This window comes from Prinia subflava, chromosome Z (genome assembly GCF_021018805.1).
Source record: "Prinia subflava isolate CZ2003 ecotype Zambia chromosome Z, Cam_Psub_1.2, whole genome shotgun sequence".
NCBI classification, from domain to species: Eukaryota; Metazoa; Chordata; class Aves; order Passeriformes; family Cisticolidae; genus Prinia; species Prinia subflava.
In genome coordinates this window covers 31439308-31453350 of record NC_086283.1, presented here as the reverse complement: position 1 = coordinate 31453350, position 14043 = coordinate 31439308, and positions in this window count along the sequence as shown.

Sequence of the window (14043 nt, the reverse complement as noted above, 5' to 3'; positions counted from 1 at the left end):
TCACGAGTTGATCAAAACACAAGTCATGTTAGTTGTTTGTGTTGCCAGCTAGCAGAGAAGCTGCTGCAGAATCTTTCCTGAATTATCCATTACGGGCTTACACTCTGCACCAGTTAGTGTTTCCCATGTCTATAGAGCAAGACTAATGCTGTTCTTGCCTAATTTGGTAGAGTCCCATGGAAGAGCTTTCTCAATCACAAGCCTTTGCTTTTCTGAGTGAACAGTGAAGTCTGCATCTGGTTTCAATGTGTTGCTTTCTGGAGTTGATCAAATCACAATTCTTGTCTGTTGTTTGTGTTCCCTTGAAGCAGAGAAGCTGCTGCAGACACTTTCCTGCCTTTTGCAGTACGGGTTTACACTTTGCACATGGATGTGTTTTCCTTGTCACCACACCAAGAATAAAGGTGGTTACTTCCTAATTGGCTTGATTTCCATGAAAGAGCCATGGAACAGAAAACTTTCCTTTGACACTCTCCCAGTCAATGTTTCTCATGTCTATAGAGCAAGACCAAAGCTGTTACTGCCTAATTTACTAAGTTTCCATGAAAGAGCTCTGTAACATAAATCCTTGTTTTTCCGAGTGAACAGTGATCTCTGCTTTTGGTTTCCATGGCTTGCTTTCTGGAGTTGATCAAAACACAAGTCTTGTTGTTAGTTGCTTGTGTTGCCAACCAGCAGAGAAGATGCTGCAGACACTTTTTTGCCTTATCCGTTACTGGCTTTTACACTGCACTGGTTGGTGTCTTTCATGTCCATAGTAGAAGAAGCAAAGCTGTTGCTGCCTAATTTGCTTAATTTCCATGAAAGAGCTCTGTAACATAAAGCTTTGCTTTTCCGAGTGAACAGTGATCTCTGCTTTTGGCTTCCATGGCTTGCTTTCTGGAGTTGATCAAAACACAAATCATGTTTTTTGTTTGCGTTGCCAAGCAGCAGAGAAGCTGCTGCAGACACTTTCCTGCCTTTTGCAGTACGGGTTTACACTTTGCACATGGATGTGTTTTCCTTGTCACCAGACCAAGAATAAAGGTGGTTCCTGCCTAATTGGCTTGATTTCCATGAAAAGGCTAGGTAACATAAAGCTTTCCTTTGATACTCTACTGCTTGATGTTTCTCATGTCTATAGAGCAAGACCAAACTGTTACTGCCTAATTTACTAAGTTTCCATGATAGAGCTATGTAACATAAAGCTTTGCTTTTCCGAGTGAACAGTGATCTCTGCTTTTTGTTTCTGTGTCGTGCTTTCTGGAGTTGATCAAAACACAATTCTTGTCTGTTGTTTGTGTTGCCAACCAGCAGAGAAGGTGCTGCAGACACTTTTGTGCCTTATCCATTACTTGCTTACACTCTGCACCAGTTAGTGTTTCCCATGTCTATGGAGCAAGACCAAAGCTGGTATTGCTTAATTTGGTAGAGCTCCATGCAAGACCTTTTCAATCAATAGGCTTTGCTTTTCAGATTGAACAGTGAAGTCTGCATCTGGATTCAATGTGTTGCTTTCTGGAGTTGATCAAAACACAAGTCTTGTTGTTAGTTGCTTGTGTTGCAAACCAGCAGAGAAGCTGCTGCAGACAGTTTTTTGCCTTATCCATTACTGGCTTATACACTGCACCGGTTGGTGTCTTTCATGTCCTTAGAAGAAGAACCAAAGCTGTTACTGCCTAATTTGCTTAATTTCCATGAAAGAGCTCTGTAACATAAAGCTTTGCTTTTCCGAGTGAACAGTGATCTCTGCTTTTGGTTTCTATGGCTTGCTTTCTGGAGTTGATCAAAACACAAGTCATGTTAGTTGTTTGTGCTGCCAACCAGCAGAGGAGCTGCTGTAGAAACTTTCCTGAATTATCCATTACTTGCTTACACTCTGCACCAGTTAGTGTTTCCCATGTCTATAGAGCAAGACCCAAGCTGGTATTGCCTAAATTGTTAGAGTTCCATGGAAGAGATTTCTCGATCACAAGGCTTTGCTTTTCAGATTGAACAGTGAAGTCTGTCTCTGGATTCAATGTGTTGCTTTCTGGAGTTGATCAAAACACAATTCTTGTCTGTTTGTTTGTGTTCCCAGGAAGCAGAGAAGCTGCTGCAGACACTTTCCTGCCTTTTGCAGTACGGGTTTACACTTTGCACATGGATGTGTATTCCTTGTCACCGGACCAAGAATAAAGGTGGTTACTTCCTATTTGGCTTGATTTCCATGAAAGAGCCATGGAACAGAAAACTTTCCTTTGACACTCTACCGCTTGATGTTTCTCATGTCTATAGAGCAAGACCAAAGCTGTTACTGCCTAGATTACTAAGTCTCCATGAAAGTGCTCTGTGACATAAAGCTTTGCTTTTCAGATTGAACACTGAAGTCTGCATTTGGTTTCAATGTGTTACTTTCTGGAGTTGATCAAATCCCAGTTCTTGTCTGTTTGTTTTTGTTCCCAGGAAAGAGAGAAGCTGCTGCAGACACTTTCCTGCCTTTTGCAGTGCCAGTTTACACTTTGCACATGGATGTGTTTTCCTTGTCACCAGACCAAGAATAAAGGTGGGTACTTCCTAATTGGCTAGATTACCATGATAGAGCTCTGTAACATAAAGCTTTGCTTTTCCGAGTGAACAGTGATCTCTGCTTTTGGCTTCCATGGCTTGCTTTCTGGAGTTGATCAAATTACAAGTCATGCTAGTTGTTTGTGCTGCCAACCAGCTGAGAAGCTGCTGCAGACACTTTCTTGCCTTCTCCATTACTGGCTTATACACTGCACCGGTTGGTGTCTTTCATGTCCATAGAAGGAGAACTAAAGCTGTTACTACCTAATTTGCTAAATTTCCATCAAAGGGTTATGTAACATAAAGCTTTCCTTTTCAGAGTGAGCAGTGATCTCTGCTTTTGGTTTCTATGGTTTGCTTTCACGAGTTGATCAAAACACAAGTCATGTTAGTTGTTTGTGTTGCCAACTAGCAGAGAAGCTGCTGCAGAATCTTTCCTGAATTATCCATTACGGGCTTACACTCTGCACCAGTTAGTGTTTCCCATGTCTATAGAGCAAGACCCAAGCTGGTATTGCCTAAATTGTTAGAGTTCCATGGAAGAGATTTCTCGATCACAAGGCTTTGCTTTTCAGATTGAACAGTGAAGTCTGTCTCTGGATTCAATGTGTTGCTTTCTGGAGTTGATCAAAACACAATTCTTGTCTGTTTGTTTGTGTTCCCAGGAAGCAGAGAAGCTGCTGCAGACACTTTCCTGCCTTTTGCAGTACGGGTTTACACTTTGCACATGGATGTGTTTTCCTTGTCACCACACCAAGAATAAAGGTGGTTACTTCCTAATTGGCTTGATTTCCATGAAAGAGCCATGGAACAGAAAACTTTCCTTTGACACTCTCCCAGTCAATGTTTCTCATGTCTATAGAGCAAGACCAAAGCTGTTACTGCCTAATTTACTAAGTTTCCATGAAAGAGCTCTGTAACATAAATCCTTGTTTTTCCGAGTGAACAGTGATCTCTGCTTTTGGTTTCCATGGCTTGCTTTCTGGAGTTGATCAAAACACAAGTCTTGTTGTTAGTTGCTTGTGTTGCCAACCAGCAGAGAAGATGCTGCAGACACTTTTTTGCCTTCTCCATTACTGGCTTTTACACTGCACTGGTTGGTGTCTTTCATGTCCATAGTAGAAGAAGCAAAGCTGTTGCTGCCTAATTTGCTTAATTTCCATGAAAGAGCTCTGTAACATAAAGCTTTGCTTTTCCGAGTGAACAGTGATCTCTGCTTTTGGCTTCCATGGCTTGCTTTCTGGAGTTGATCAAAACACAAATCATGTTTTTTGTTTGCGTTGCCAAGCAGCAGAGAAGCTGCTGCAGACACTTTCCTGCCTTTTGCAGTACGGGTTTACACTTTGCACATGGATGTGTTTTCCTTGTCACCAGACCAAGAATAAAGGTGGTTCCTGCCTAATTGGCTTGATTTCCATGAAAAGGCTAGGTAACATAAAGCTTTCCTTTGATACTCTACTGCTTGATGTTTCTCATGTCTATAGAGCAAGACCAAACTGTTACTGCCTAATTTACTAAGTTTCCATGATAGAGCTATGTAACATAAAGCTTTGCTTTTCCGAGTGAACAGTGATCTCTGCTTTTTGTTTCTGTGTCGTGCTTTCTGGAGTTGATCAAAACACAATTCTTGTCTGTTGTTTGTGTTGCCAACCAGCAGAGAAGGTGCTGCAGACACTTTTGTGCCTTATCCATTACTTGCTTACACTCTGCACCAGTTAGTGTTTCCCATGTCTATGGAGCAAGACCAAAGCTGGTATTGCTTAATTTGGTAGAGCTCCATGCAAGACCTTTTCAATCAATAGGCTTTGCTTTTCAGATTGAACAGTGAAGTCTGCATCTGGATTCAATGTGTTGCTTTCTGGAGTTGATCAAAACACAAGTCTTGTTGTTAGTTGCTTGTGTTGCAAACCAGCAGAGAAGATGCTGCAGACAGTTTTTTGCCTTATCCATTACTGGCTTATACACTGCACCGGTTGGTGTCTTTCATGTCCTTAGAAGAAGAACCAAAGCTGTTACTGCCTAATTTGCTTAATTTCCATGAAAGAGCTCTGTAACATAAAGCTTTGCTTTTCCGAGTGAACAGTGATCTCTGCTTTTGGTTTCTATGGCTTGCTTTCTGGAGTTGATCAAAACACAAGTCATGTTAGTTGTTTGTGCTGCCAACCAGCAGAGGAGCTGCTGTAGAAACTTTCCTGAATTATCCATTACTTGCTTACACTCTGCACCAGTTAGTGTTTCCCATGTCTATAGAGCAAGACCCAAGCTGGTATTGCCTAAATTGTTAGAGTTCCATGGAAGAGATTTCTCGATCACAAGGCTTTGCTTTTCAGATTGAACAGTGAAGTCTGTCTCTGGATTCAATGTGTTGCTTTCTGGAGTTGATCAAAACACAATTCTTGTCTGTTTGTTTGTGTTCCCAGGAAGCAGAGAAGCTGCTGCAGACACTTTCCTGCCTTTTGCAGTACGGGTTTACACTTTGCACATGGATGTGTATTCCTTGTCACCGGACCAAGAATAAAGGTGGTTACTTCCTATTTGGCTTGATTTCCATGAAAGAGCCATGGAACAGAAAACTTTCCTTTGACACTCTACCGCTTGATGTTTCTCATGTCTATAGAGCAAGACCAAAGCTGTTACTGCCTAGATTACTAAGTCTCCATGAAAGTGCTCTGTGACATAAAGCTTTGCTTTTCAGATTGAACACTGAAGTCTGCATTTGGTTTCAATGTGTTACTTTCTGGAGTTGATCAAATCCCAGTTCTTGTCTGTTTGTTTTTGTTCCCAGGAAAGAGAGAAGCTGCTGCAGACACTTTCCTGCCTTTTGCAGTGCCAGTTTACACTTTGCACATGGATGTGTTTTCCTTGTCACCAGACCAAGAATAAAGGTGGGTACTTCCTAATTGGCTAGATTACCATGATAGAGCTCTGTAACATAAAGCTTTGCTTTTCCGAGTGAACAGTGATCTCTGCTTTTGGCTTCCATGGCTTGCTTTCTGGAGTTGATCAAATTACAAGTCATGCTAGTTGTTTGTGCTGCCAACCAGCTGAGAAGCTGCTGCAGACACTTTCTTGCCTTCTCCATTACTGGCTTATACACTGCACCGGTTGGTGTCTTTCATGTCCATAGAAGGAGAACTAAAGCTGTTACTACCTAATTTGCTAAATTTCCATCAAAGGGTTATGTAACATAAAGCTTTCCTTTTCAGAGTGAGCAGTGATCTCTGCTTTTGGTTTCTATGGTTTGCTTTCACGAGTTGATCAAAACACAAGTCATGTTAGTTGTTTGTGTTGCCAGCTAGCAGAGAAGCTGCTGCAGAATCTTTCCTGAATTATCCATTACGGGCTTACACTCTGCACCAGTTAGTGTTTCCCATGTCTATAGAGCAAGACTAATGCTGTTCTTGCCTAATTTGGTAGAGTCCCATGGAAGAGCTTTCTCAATCACAAGCCTTTGCTTTTCTGAGTGAACAGTGAAGTCTGCATCTGGTTTCAATGTGTTGCTTTCTGGAGTTGATCAAATCACAATTCTTGTCTGTTGTTTGTGTTCCCAGGAAGCAGAGAAGCTGCTGCAGACACTTTCCTGCCTTTTGCAGTACGGGTTTACACTTTGCACATGGATGTGTTTTCCTTGTCACCACACCAAGAATATAGGTGGTTACTTCCTATTTGGCTTGATTTCCATGAAAGAGCCATGGAACAGAAAACTTTCCTTTGACACTCTCCCAGTCAATGTTTCTCATGTCTATAGAGCAAGACCAAAGCTGTTACTGCCTAATTTACTAAGTTTCCATGAAAGAGCTCTGTAACATAAATCCTTGTTTTTCCGAGTGAACAGTGATCTCTGCTTTTGGTTTCCATGCTTGCTTTCTGGAGTTGATCAAAACACAAGTCTTGTTGTTAGTTGCTTGTGTTGCCAACCAGCAGAGAAGATGCTGCAGACACTTTTTTGCCTTATCCGTTACTGGCTTTTACACTGCACTGGTTGGTGTCTTTCATGTCCATAGTAGAAGAAGCAAAGCTGTTGCTGCCTAATTTGCTTAATTTCCATGAAAGAGCTCTGTAACATAAAGCTTTGCTTTTCCGAGTGAACAGTGATCTCTGCTTTTGGCTTCCATGGCTTGCTTTCTGGAGTTGATCAAAACACAAATCATGTTTTTTGTTTGCGTTGCCAAGCAGCAGAGAAGCTGCTGCAGACACTTTCCTGCCTTTTGCAGTACGGGTTTACACTTTGCACATGGATGTGTTTTCCTTGTCACCAGACCAAGAATAAAGGTGGTCCTGCCTAATTGGCTTGATTTCCATGAAAAGGCTAGGTAACATAAAGCTTTCCTTTGATACTCTACTGCTTGATGTTTCTCATGTCTATAGAGCAAGACCAAACTGTTACTGCCTAATTTACTAAGTTTCCATGATAGAGCTATGTAACATAAAGCTTTGCTTTTCCGAGTGAACAGTGATCTCTGCTTTTTGTTTCTGTGTCGTGCTTTCTGGAGTTGATCAAAACACAATTCTTGTCTGTTGTTTGTGTTGCCAACCAGCAGAGAAGGTGCTGCAGACACTTTCGTGCCTTATCCATTACTTGCTTACACTCTGCACCAGTTAGTGTTTCCCATGTCTATGGAGCAAGACCAAAGCTGGTATTGCTTAATTTGGTAGAGCTCCATGCAAGACCTTTTCAATCAATAGGCTTTGCTTTTCAGATTGAACAGTGAAGTCTGCATCTGGATTCAATGTGTTGCTTTCTGGAGTTGATCAAAACACAAGTCTTGTTGTTAGTTGCTTGTGTTGCAAACCAGCAGAGAAGCTGCTGCAGACAGTTTTTTGCCTTATCCATTACTGGCTTATACACTGCACCGGTTGGTGTCTTTCATGTCCTTAGAAGAAGAACCAAAGCTGTTACTGCCTAATTTGCTTAATTTCCATGAAAGAGCTCTGTAACATAAAGCTTTGCTTTTCCGAGTGAACAGTGATCTCTGCTTTTGGTTTCTATGGCTTGCTTTCTGGAGTTGATCAAAACACAAGTCATGTTAGTTGTTTGTGCTGCCAACCAGCAGAGGAGCTGCTGTAGAAACTTTCCTGAATTATCCATTACTTGCTTACACTCTGCACCAGTTAGTGTTTCCCATGTCTATAGAGCAAGACCCAAGCTGGTATTGCCTAAATTGTTAGAGTTCCATGGAAGAGATTTCTCGATCACAAGGCTTTGCTTTTCAGATTGAACAGTGAAGTCTGTCTCTGGATTCAATGTGTTGCTTTCTGGAGTTGATCAAAACACAATTCTTGTCTGTTTGTTTGTGTTCCCAGGAAGCAGAGAAGCTGCTGCAGACACTTTCCTGCCTTTTGCAGTACGGGTTTACACTTTGCACATGGATGTGTATTCCTTGTCACCGGACCAAGAATAAAGGTGGTTACTTCCTATTTGGCTTGATTTCCATGAAAGAGCCATGGAACAGAAAACTTTCCTTTGACACTCTACCGGTTGATGTTTCTCATGTCTATAGAGCAAGACCAAAGCTGTTACTGCCTAGATTACTAAGTCTCCATGAAAGTGCTCTGTGACATAAAGCTTTGCTTTTCAGATTGAACACTGAAGTCTGCATTTGGTTTCAATGTGTTACTTTCTGGAGTTGATCAAATCCCAGTTCTTGTCTGTTTGTTTTTGTTCCCAGGAAAGAGAGAAGCTGCTGCAGACACTTTCCTGCCTTTTGCAGTGCCAGTTTACACTTTGCACATGGATGTGTTTTCCTTGTCACCAGACCAAGAATAAAGGTGGGTACTTCCTAATTGGCTAGATTACCATGATAGAGCTCTGTAACATAAAGCTTTGCTTTTCCGAGTGAACAGTGATCTCTGCTTTTGGCTTCCATGGCTTGCTTTCTGGAGTTGATCAAATTACAAGTCATGCTAGTTGTTTGTGCTGCCAACCAGCTGAGAAGCTGCTGCAGACACTTTCTTGCCTTCTCCATTACTGCTTATACACTGCACCGGTTGGTGTCTTTCATGTCCATAGAAGGAGAACTAAAGCTGTTACTACCTAATTTGCTAAATTTCCATCAAAGGGTTATGTAACATAAAGCTTTCCTTTTCAGAGTGAGCAGTGATCTCTGCTTTTGGTTTCTATGGTTTGCTTTCACGAGTTGATCAAAACACAAGTCATGTTAGTTGTTTGTGTTGCCAGCTAGCAGAGAAGCTGCTGCAGAATCTTTCCTGAATTATCCATTACGGGCTTACACTCTGCACCAGTTAGTGTTTCCCATGTCTATAGAGCAAGACTAATGCTGTTCTTGCCTAATTTGGTAGAGTCCATGGAAGAGCTTTCTCAATCACAAGCCTTTGCTTTTCTGAGTGAACAGTGAAGTCTGCATCTGGTTTCAATGTGTTGCTTTCTGGAGTTGATCAAATCACAATTCTTGTCTGTTGTTTGTGTTCCCAGGAAGCAGAGAAGCTGCTGCAGACACTTTCCTGCCTTTTGCAGTACGGGTTTACACTTTGCACATGGATGTGTTTTCCTTGTCACCACACCAAGAATAAAGGTGGGTACTTCCTAATTGGCTAGATTACCATGATAGAGCTCTGTAACATAAAGCTTTGCTTTTCCGAGTGAACAGTGATCTCTGCTTTTGGCTTCCATGGCTTGCTTCTGGAGTTGATCAAATTACAAGTCATGCTAGTTGTTTGTGCTGCCAACCAGCTGAGAAGCTGCTGCAGACACTTTCTTGCCTTCTCCATTACTGGCTTATACACTGCACCGGTTGGTGTCTTTCATGTCCATAGAAGGAGAACTAAAGCTGTTACTACCTAATTTGCTAAATTTCCATCAAAGGGTTATGTAACATAAAGCTTTCCTTTTCAGAGTGAGCAGTGATCTCTGCTTTTGGTTTCTATGGTTTGCTTTCACGAGTTGATCAAAACACAAGTCATGTTAGTTGTTTGTGTTGCCAGCTAGCAGAGAAGCTGCTGCAGAATCTTTCCTGAATTATCCATTACGGGCTTACACTCTGCACCAGTTAGTGTTTCCCATGTCTATAGAGCAAGACTAATGCTGTTCTTGCCTAATTTGGTAGAGTCCCATGGAAGAGCTTTCTCAATCACAAGCCTTTGCTTTTCTGAGTGAACAGTGAAGTCTGCATCTGTTTCAATGTGTTGCTTTCTGGAGTTGATCAAATCACAATTCTTGTCTGTTGTTTGTGTTCCCAGGAAGCAGAGAAGCTGCTGCAGACACTTTCCTGCCTTTTGCAGTACGGGTTTACACTTTGCACATGGATGTGTTTTCCTTGTCACCACACCAAGAATAAAGGTGGTTACTTCCTATTTGGCTTGATTTCCATGAAAGAGCCATGGAACAGAAAACTTTCCTTTGACACTCTCCCAGTCAATGTTTCTCATGTCTATAGAGCAAGACCAAAGCTGTTACTGCCTAATTTACTAAGTTTCCATGAAAGAGCTCTGTAACATAAATCCTTGTTTTTCCGAGTGAACAGTGATCTCTGCTTTTGGTTTCCATGGCTTGCTTTCTGGAGTTGATCAAAACACAAGTCTTGTTGTTAGTTGCTTGTGTTGCCAACCAGCAGAGAAGATGCTGCAGACACTTTCGTGCCTTATCCGTTACTGGCTTTTACACTGCACTGGTTGGTGTCTTTCATGTCCATAGTAGAAGAAGCAAAGCTGTTGCTGCCTAATTTGCTTAATTTCCATGAAAGAGCTCTGTAACATAAAGCTTTGCTTTTCCGAGTGAACAGTGATCTCTGCTTTTGGCTTCCATGGCTTGCTTTCTGGAGTTGATCAAAACACAAATCATGTTTTTTGTTTGCGTTGCCAAGCAGCAGAGAAGCTGCTGCAGACACTTTCCTGCCTTTTGCAGTACGGGTTTACACTTTGCACATGGATGTGTTTTCCTTGTCACCAGACCAAGAATAAAGGTGGTTCCTGCCTAATTGGCTTGATTTCCATGAAAGGCTAGGTAACATAAAGCTTTCCTTTGATACTCTACTGCTTGATGTTTCTCATGTCTATAGAGCAAGACCAAACTGTTACTGCCTAATTTACTAAGTTTCCATGATAGAGCTATGTAACATAAAGCTTTGCTTTTCGAGTGAACAGTGATCTCTGCTTTTTGTTTCTGTGTCGTGCTTTCTGGAGTTGATCAAAACACAATTCTTGTCTGTTGTTTGTGTTGCCAACCAGCAGAGAAGGTGCTGCAGACACTTTCGTGCCTTATCCATTACTTGCTTACACTCTGCACCAGTTAGTGTTTCCCATGTCTATGGAGCAAGACCAAAGCTGGTATTGCTTAATTTGGTAGAGCTCCATGCAAGACCTTTTCAATCATAGGCTTTGCTTTTCAGATTGAACAGTGAAGTCTGCATCTGGATTCAATGTGTTGCTTTCTGGAGTTGATCAAAACACAAGTCTTGTTGTTAGTTGCTTGTGTTGCAAACCAGCAGAGAAGCTGCTGCAGACAGTTTTTTGCCTTATCCATTACTGGCTTATACACTGCACCGGTTGGTGTCTTTCATGTCCTTAGAAGAAGAACCAAAGCTGTTACTGCCTAATTTGCTTAATTTCCATGAAAGAGCTCTGTAACATAAAGCTTTGCTTTTCCGAGTGAACAGTGATCTCTGCTTTTGGTTTCTATGGCTTGCTTTCTGGAGTTGATCAAAACACAAGTCATGTTAGTTGTTTGTGCTGCCAACCAGCAGAGAAGGTGCTGCAGACACTTTCGTGCCTTATCCATTACTTGCTTACACTCTGCACCAGTTAGTGTTTCCCATGTCTATGGAGCAAGACCAAAGCTGGTATTGCTTAATTTGGTAGAGCTCCATGCAAGACCTTTTCAATCAATAGGCTTTGCTTTTCAGATTGAACAGTGAAGTCTGCATCTGGATTCAATGTGTTGCTTTCTGGAGTTGATCAAAACACAAGTCTTGTTGTTAGTTGCTTGTGTTGCAAACCAGCAGAGAAGCTGCTGCAGACAGTTTTTTGCCTTATCCATTACTGGCTTATACACTGCACCGGTTGGTGTCTTTCATGTCCTTAGAAGAAGAACCAAAGCTGTTACTGCCTAATTTGCTTAATTTCCATGAAAGAGCTCTGTAACATAAAGCTTTGCTTTTCCGAGTGAACAGTGATCTCTGCTTTTGGTTTCTATGGCTTGCTTTCTGGAGTTGATCAAAACACAAGTCATGTTAGTTGTTTGTGCTGCCAACCAGCAGAGGAGCTGCTGTAGAAACTTTCCTGAATTATCCATTACTTGCTTACACTCTGCACCAGTTAGTGTTTCCCATGTCTATAGAGCAAGACCCAAGCTGGTATTGCCTAAATTGTTAGAGTTCCATGAAGAGATTTCTCGATCACAAGGCTTTGCTTTTCAGATTGAACAGTGAAGTCTGTCTCTGGATTCAATGTGTTGCTTTCTGGAGTTGATCAAAACACAATTCTTGTCTGTTTGTTTGTGTTCCCAGGAAGCAGAGAAGCTGCTGCAGACACTTTCCTGCCTTTTGCAGTACGGGTTTACACTTTGCACATGGATGTGTATTCCTTGTCACCGGACCAAGAATAAAGGTGGTTACTTCCTATTTGGCTTGATTTCCATGAAAGAGCCATGGAACAGAAAACTTTCCTTTGACACTCTACCGGTTGATGTTTCTCATGTCTATAGAGCAAGACCAAAGCTGTTACTGCCTAGATTACTAAGTCTCCATGAAAGTGCTCTGTGACATAAGCTTTGCTTTTCAGATTGAACACTGAAGTCTGCATTTGGTTTCAATGTGTTACTTTCTGGAGTTGATCAAATCCAGTTCTTGTCTGTTTGTTTTTGTTCCCAGGAAAGAGAGAAGCTGCTGCAGACACTTTCCTGCCTTTTGCAGTGCCAGTTTACACTTTGCACATGGATGTGTTTTCCTTGTCACCAGACCAAGAATAAAGGTGGGTACTTCCTAATTGGCTAGATTACCATGATAGAGCTCTGTAACATAAAGCTTTGCTTTTCCGAGTGAACAGTGATCTCTGCTTTTGGCTTCCATGGCTTGCTTTCTGGAGTTGATCAAATTACAAGTCATGCTAGTTGTTTGTGCTGCCAACCAGCTGAGAAGCTGCTGCAGACACTTTCTTGCCTTCTCCATTACTGGCTTATACACTGCACCGGTTGGTGTCTTTCATGTCCATAGAAGGAGAACTAAAGCTGTTACTACCTAATTTGCTAAATTTCCATCAAAGGGTTATGTAACATAAAGCTTTCCTTTTCAGAGTGAGCAGTGATCTCTGCTTTTGGTTTCTATGGTTTGCTTTCACGAGTTGATCAAAACACAAGTCATGTTAGTTGTTTGTGTTGCCAGCTAGCAGAGAAGCTGCTGCAGAATCTTTCCTGAATTATCCATTACGGGCTTACACTCTGCACCAGTTAGTGTTTCCCATGTCTATAGAGCAAGACTAATGCTGTTCTTGCCTAATTTGGTAGAGTCCCATGGAAGAGCTTTCTCAATCACAAGCCTTTGCTTTTCTGAGTGAACAGTGAAGTCTGCATCTGGTTTCAATGTGTTGCTTTCTGGAGTTGATCAAATCACAATTCTTGTCTGTTGTTTGTGTTCCCAGGAAGCAGAGAAGCTGCTGCAGACACTTTCCTGCCTTTTGCAGTACCGGTTTACACTTTGCACATGGATGTGTTTTCCTTGTCACCAGACCAAGAATAAAGGTGGGTACTTCCTAATTGGCTAGATTACCATGATAGAGCTCTGTAACTTAAAGCTTTGCTTTTCCGAGTGAACAGTGATCTCTGCTTTTGGCTTCCATGGCTTGCTTTCTGGAGTTGATCAAATTACAAGTCATGCTAGTTGTTTGTGCTGCCAACCAGCTGAGAAGCTGCTGCAGACACTTTCTTGCCTTCTCCATTACTGGCTTATACACTGCACCGGTTGGTGTCTTTCATGTCCATAGAAGGAGAACTAAAGCTGTTACTACCTAATTTGCTAAATTTCCATCAAAGGGTTATGTAACATAAAGCTTTCCTTTTCAGAGTGAGCAGTGATCTCTGCTTTTGGTTTCTATGGTTTGCTTTCACGAGTTGATCAAAACACAAGTCATGTTAGTTGTTTGTGTTGCCAGCTAGCAGAGAAGCTGCTGCAGAATCTTTCCTGAATTATCCATTACGGGCTTACACTCTGCACCAGTTAGTGTTTCCCATGTCTATAGAGCAAGACTAATGCTGTTCTTGCCTAATTTGGTAGAGTCCCATGGAAGAGCTTTCTCAATCACAAGCCTTTGCTTTTCTGAGTGAACAGTGAAGTCTGCATCTGGTTTCAATGTGTTGCTTTCTGGAGTTGATCAAATCACAATTCTTGTCTGTTGTTTGTGTTCCCAGGAAGCAGAGAAGCTGCTGCAGACACTTTCCTGCCTTTTGCAGTACGGGTTTACACTTTGCACATGGATGTGTTTTCCTTGTCACCACACCAAGAATAAAGGTGGTTACTTCCTATTTGGCTTGATTTCCATGAAAGAGCCATGGAACAGAAAACTTTCCTT